This window comes from Herpailurus yagouaroundi, unplaced genomic scaffold (genome assembly GCF_014898765.1).
Source record: "Herpailurus yagouaroundi ecotype Mexico unplaced genomic scaffold, PumYag 184, whole genome shotgun sequence".
Taxonomy (NCBI): domain Eukaryota; kingdom Metazoa; phylum Chordata; class Mammalia; order Carnivora; family Felidae; genus Herpailurus; species Herpailurus yagouaroundi.
The window spans coordinates 34374150-34379947 of NW_024412415.1; the positions used below are offsets into that span (position 1 = coordinate 34374150).

General features: G+C 49.8%; 1 long non-coding RNA gene across 1 annotated transcript in view; it reads left to right on the plus strand.

Moving 5' to 3' along the window:
- The window catches only part of LOC121041920 (uncharacterized), a 54094-nt gene that overhangs the window by 26974 nt on the left and 21322 nt on the right, over positions 1-5798 (plus strand). Inside the window, exon 2 of the long non-coding RNA XR_005795918.1 lies at positions 4491-4639. This is a non-coding gene — a long non-coding RNA (uncharacterized LOC121041920). The remainder of the gene's footprint in view (positions 1-4490; positions 4640-5798) is intronic.

The following is a 5798-nucleotide window of genomic DNA, read 5'->3' on the forward strand; positions in this document are numbered from 1 at the left end:
GGGTCTCAGAAAGGGTCCTGAGGTGCTGAGGGTCTCAGAAAGGGTCCGGAGGAGAGAGGGCCAGCAGGGCTGCCTGGGGTTTGGTTTTGGAGCCTCTGGGCAGGGGTCAGTGCAGGAAGGAGCCTATGAAGGAAAAAAAAACAACAAAAACCAGTTACCAATATATGCATAGGTATTTGTTTATTCATTAGGCACATTCAAATGTCATACTATGTTATGTACACAACGAAAATGTACAAGTATCGATGTTTTTAAACGGGATTTTCATATGCAAAAAACCATTCCTGTTATTTTCTTCCCATGGGCCAGTTGCTCTGAGGAGCCCTGGGGTTTCTGTGCCCGCCGTGCAGAGCACAGACGAAGAACGTAGGCTTTAGAGTCCAACAGACCTGTGTCTGAATCCAGGCCTTTCTTGTCATTATCCGTGTGGCTTTAGGCCAGCCTCTGGACCTGAGATGTTTCTTCCTTTGTCAAATGGGACAGAAAGTCCTACTTTGCTGTGTGGCTCAAAGGAGATGATGGGTCCAGGGCCTGGCAGGCTGGAGGAGCTCGTGTTCAGTAACTATGGCGATGATGATGTGCCTGGGCTTGCCCTTTCTTGTTGAAATTAACGAAATTCAACTCCAAATACCACGGGCCCCACAGGCCGGTTTTCTGGGCTGCCCGTTATCACGAGGGACGACAGGTGCTGAGCCAGCGTAAGTTGGGAGTAAGTCTCCCTTCGCCGAATCCTGTGGCCCCGGAGTCCGTGTGGACTTGAGATTTGGCTCACGTGACGACTGCTCAGGATCCCTGCCGGCTGGGGCTGAGAGGTGGGTCAGGTGTCTGCTTTCTCTGTGTTCTTTTTCAAATAATGGACGTGTCAGCTTGAGTTCACGGGCTGGTCACGGTTTCGATCCCTCCCGAACTTCAGAAGGCAAGTCCATGAATTATACAGTGCTGAAGCAGACGGCGCAAAGTACGGATGCATCACAAGCCGGGCTTAATAAGGACACTCCAGCTATTCTTGGAAGGCATTTGCAAGTCAAAAATATGGTGCACGGGGATCTGATGTCGACTTCAAATTCTGAAGATTTCAGCTGGGTCAGCAGTATTTTATGTTAAATCCCATCAACAAAAAATAAAGCCGTGACGAGGGGGCACTGTACTTTGTTTTGCTTTTAATTTTAATTCCTTGATGATTGCACACATGGTCCAACGGGCCTGCCTCCTCCCACCCCCCTCACCGGCCTACCCCCACCAAGCGATGTCAACCTACATCTGTGTACGTCCACGGACTCAGGGTGGGGATGGAACGTTCCCTTGTCGCGGAATTCGAAAGTATTCCAGCCATTGTGGTTTTGTGCTAAGTAGGGAGAAGATCAAAGCTTCCCCATTTTCTTGCCTTTCTTTCACCAAGATTTTACAGGACCGATACCTGCTATTCGCTATAATGGGTGCGTATGGGTCGTTCGAAGCTCAGTCGAGAAGAAAGAGAAGAGAAACCGGGATCTTCCCATTGACCAAAAAATGGGAACTGAGGCTTGTTGTTTTTTTTTTTTTTTTTTTTAAAGAAATTGCGGTGAAGGCAGGAGAACCACAGTGAATATCTCTGTCTCGGAGGGCAGACTTTCCTAAAAACGCAGATGCTGGGGCCCTGGCAATGCAGGGCTCCGGCCCTGACTTCCCTTGATAGGTTCACACGTGGGTTTGTTTACAAACACAGTACTTAAGGGCAAAGGCAAGCAGTCATCAAGTGTCAGGAGAGGAGGGAGAAACAGAAGCAGGAACATCCAAGGTGCCTCTGTGGCCCTCCTTTTCTGGTCTTTCGTGACAGCAAAGGACCATGACTTTTCTCACTCCCCTCCTTGGAAACTGGAGAGCCAGTAACATCTGTATGTGCACAAAGGCCCGGTGTACCTGCGAACCCTCAAGCGTAGACGCATCGGAGGCAGTAGCAAGGGTATTTATGGCAGCAGCAAAGTGCAGGAACAGCCTGTGGATTGGAAACCTTTGAGGCTGGGAAACGTCCCGGTGCTCAGAGCGAGCACTTCCCAAACTAAGATATGCGGAAGAATCCCCTGGGGATCTGGTCAAAGTAAAGACCCTGATTCTGGGGAGGACCTGAGAAAGTCTCCAGTCATGTTACTGCTGCTGGTTCGCCGAACACGCTTAGGATATCAAGGATGCAGACCGGGTTCGTTCTTCCAAAGCAGAAGTACGTTCAGACTGTTGTGGAATCCCTGGGATCTGGCACCGTGAGGGGGACGTAGAAAGGCCAACACCTGGCTTGTGGCTTCATGTCTCCTTCTAGACCTGTACCCTAGATGGTTGGCCCACTGGAGATGGAGGTCCAGGGATGCCGGACAAGCTGTGGGCAGAGGAAGAGCACCAGGCCATGCGGGAGAAGCACTGGGTTCTCCCGGGACCACCTGGCTCTATTACTCAGCCGTGTGGCACCGGGCGGCCCGCCATAGCTTCCTTTTCCTCACCTGCGTGGGGTGAGGGGGGCTTCCCTACAGCATTCCATAAAATCGAGTAGGGTCGAGATTCAGGGGCTGGATGATGCCCCAGGCAATAGCAGCTGTGGGAAGAGAACCTCATAACTCTGGGTTTAAATCATGGTTCTAGTAACACTGATAGGCCCTTGGGCAATTTTGCTCATTTCCCTGAGCCTCAATGATTAGGACACTGGCTAGGCGACCCGTGAGCGTGAGCCCAAGCAGTGTTGAGAGAGAGAGAGAGAGAGAGATGTGGGCTCTGCCCCACTGCCCTTTCTCTTTCCTTTTGGGGTCACACAGCTGGATCCCCCAAGATCAGACCATGACAGCTTCAGCCCTGCCTGAAACAGGCCTCCAGTCCTGGTCTCCCAACCCAAGCCTTTCCGTGTGAAGTTCTGGAAGGTTGGTCTCAAAGCCCACCTTCTCCCACGATAAGTCTGTCCCGCTCCGGCTTGTCTTAAAAGGGAAGTCAGCCAGTGGAGGGATATAACAGCTCATCTGGGCAAATCTGACAAATAGATAACTTTGCCCATGTTTATATGTCAGTGTTCCAGTGGAAAATGGAGCAGAGCACCTGCTTCCCTCAGGAATACTGCGAGCCCAGGGAGGACACTGAGAGCACAGGTTTGCTAAGCAGCTGTAATGTTTGCATCCCCCTGAGACGTTTCCCCTTCTTTTGTGGAAACTCGTTCATCTCTCTAGGACCCGTTTCTCCGTCTAATAACAGCCCCCATTTTATGGAGGGTTCTGCCCTTCCTCCCTCTGGTCCACAAGGTCTGGTCGAGATTGCAGTCCTTGGAGTGGACCTACAACGCAAGCCTTGTCTAATCAGAACATGCTCTCCTCTGGCTACGGTGATTGGTTCAGTGGGCTTGGGCATGTGACCCTGGCCGGTCCAATGAGAAGGAGTCTCTGGATATTTGCTGGCCATGTTGTTCTCCATCCCCGCTCTCATCCATCACTGCATCCTCGCACTGGTAAGGCACCCTTGTCACCATCTGTTTCCCCTGGTGTCTACTGAGATTTGCCGTCTAGTCTGGCCTTTGGACAGTTGCTCCCTTCCTTGTCGACATGAGCCTTGCTTTCCTCTCCGCCTCCTCTCCATCCCCACCCATCTTGCCTATCCATAGACAACCTCTGACCTTACGGCAGTCTAGCTTCGTCTATCCTTTTTCCAATCTACAATGTATGCCCGATTTCCTTCAGAGCTTTGCTTCTGATGCTAAAAATTAGGCATTTAGAACTTAAAAAGCAGTTCCTGCAAATCAAAAGCCTTAGCTTTCAAGAACTTGTCTCTGCTCTGAGTACCAAAAATGTACTTTGAAATGAAAAGAGTTGACTGTTTCTCTTCTCTTCACATCTCGCATTCCTGATAGAACAATCCTAATCTTTCTTGAGGCAAAGGCACCTTTAAAGAAGCGCACAGGGGCCTGGGAAGTATGATCATCCTGCTGTGGCAACAGGAATATTCTCAGCTCCCTGAGGCCCTTCCAAAGCTCTTGCAGGGGACCAGGAAGAGACAATTGTGGAGTCAGGGCACCCAAATTCTAATCCCAGTTCTGCCACTTAATAATTGCACAGTGTAGAGGGGCACCTCGGTGGCTCGGTCAGCTACGCGTCTGATTTCAGGTCAGGTCATGATCTCGCAGTTTGTGAGTTTGAGCCCCGCGTCGGGCTCTGTGCTGGCAGCTCAGAGCCTGGAGCCTGCTTCTGATTCTGTGTCCCCCTCTCTCTTGGCACCTCCCCCGCTTGCACTCTGTCTGCCTGTCTCTCTCAAAAACAAATTAAAAAAAAAACATTAAAAAAATAATTGCACAGTATAGAGAAGTCACTGAATTTTCCTAAGTCTCACTTGCCACATCTGTTAAATGGGTATTTGTTACTGCACCATAGCCTTGCCTATCCTGACTAATATACTGGATTTGGGATGATTTTGAAAGTGACCTTGTGCAATGGGGGATTTACTGGACTTCAGCCTGTCTTCTTTTCTCTTTGAACTCGTTTGCACAGGGATCTCTGGGATGTTGTGGCTGGAGAGAGACACATGTGGATGGTGTTGGGCACTGGATTTGTCCATCAGAGCTCAAGGAGTCAGAAGTCACTGTGGAAGGACCATGGGGGATAATTTAAGGAGCTCCAAGACCCCATCTCACGGCCGGGTAAGGCCAATGCCAACTTTACAGAAAGATAGAAGATGCTTATATTTATTTAATCACCGCAAATGTCACTATTATCACAGATGACATTAATTTTTAAGAGAAAAGGAAGAAAATATGTTACATTTCTGTTTTGTGCATATGCTGATTGAATGAAAAGTTTATGCCAGATGCCAACTTAAAATAAGGACATATAAATATTTAATTGTTTGTATGTATATGTACATTTCTGTATACACAATATGTGTCACACGGAACACTGGCTCCCAACTAGGGGCCGATGTTGCTTCCCAGGGGACATCTGGCAATGTCTGGAGACATTTTTGGCCGTTCCAGCGGGGGGAGAGAGAATGCCACTAATATCAAGTGGGTAGAGGCCGGGAACGCTGCTAAACACCTTGCGATACACGGGGCAGCCCGAATCTGGCTCAGACGTCAGTATTGCTGAGGCTGAGATCCCAGCGTGGGGAGATGCGTGGAGTACAGGGACCTTTCTTCAGTGTATCATTGACACATCTCCTTGACTTATTTAACATCCCCGTCTTGACGGACTTATCTAGAAAAAAAACCCCACAAATCACAAGCCGGGGGGGGGTTCCTCATGGCCCCTGTGAGACACAGCCTCTGTACTCTTAGGAATACACTTGGAGGCAGGCGCCTCCGTCCTGCTGGTTTCTCCTGATGACAACTGTTGACTGGCACCTAACGTCGTGTGTGGCTCACCTGGCTGGAAGCCCCACCTGTAGAAAGGGAAAGGGAGAGGCAAGGCGGGGAACTGGAGAGGAGGGGGCAAGTCATTTTAGAGCTTTATGAAGCCCTGAGTATTAGCGCGTCCTTTCAATCACTGCCCCCCCAAAGAACCGCGTAGGCATGGTTCGTCTCCATCCGAAGACATCAAGACATTTATAGCTACATGTAAAATGTCTATATACATAAATTTGTGTGCACATGTAAGGAGGCAAAACACTGACTGCCCTCACAGTGGGCACCGAACTCCCACAGGGCATAGGCAGTCCCTGAGAAATTTCCTTGATAAGCCACCGGACCGGAGAGAGACTCTGAAGGCAACGTTGTCATCTGGACCGTCGAATGACAAGCTGGCCTGCTACCGAAAATGGAAAAAAAATTTAACTTTTGCTTCTGGGGGGCCAGGGGGGGGGGG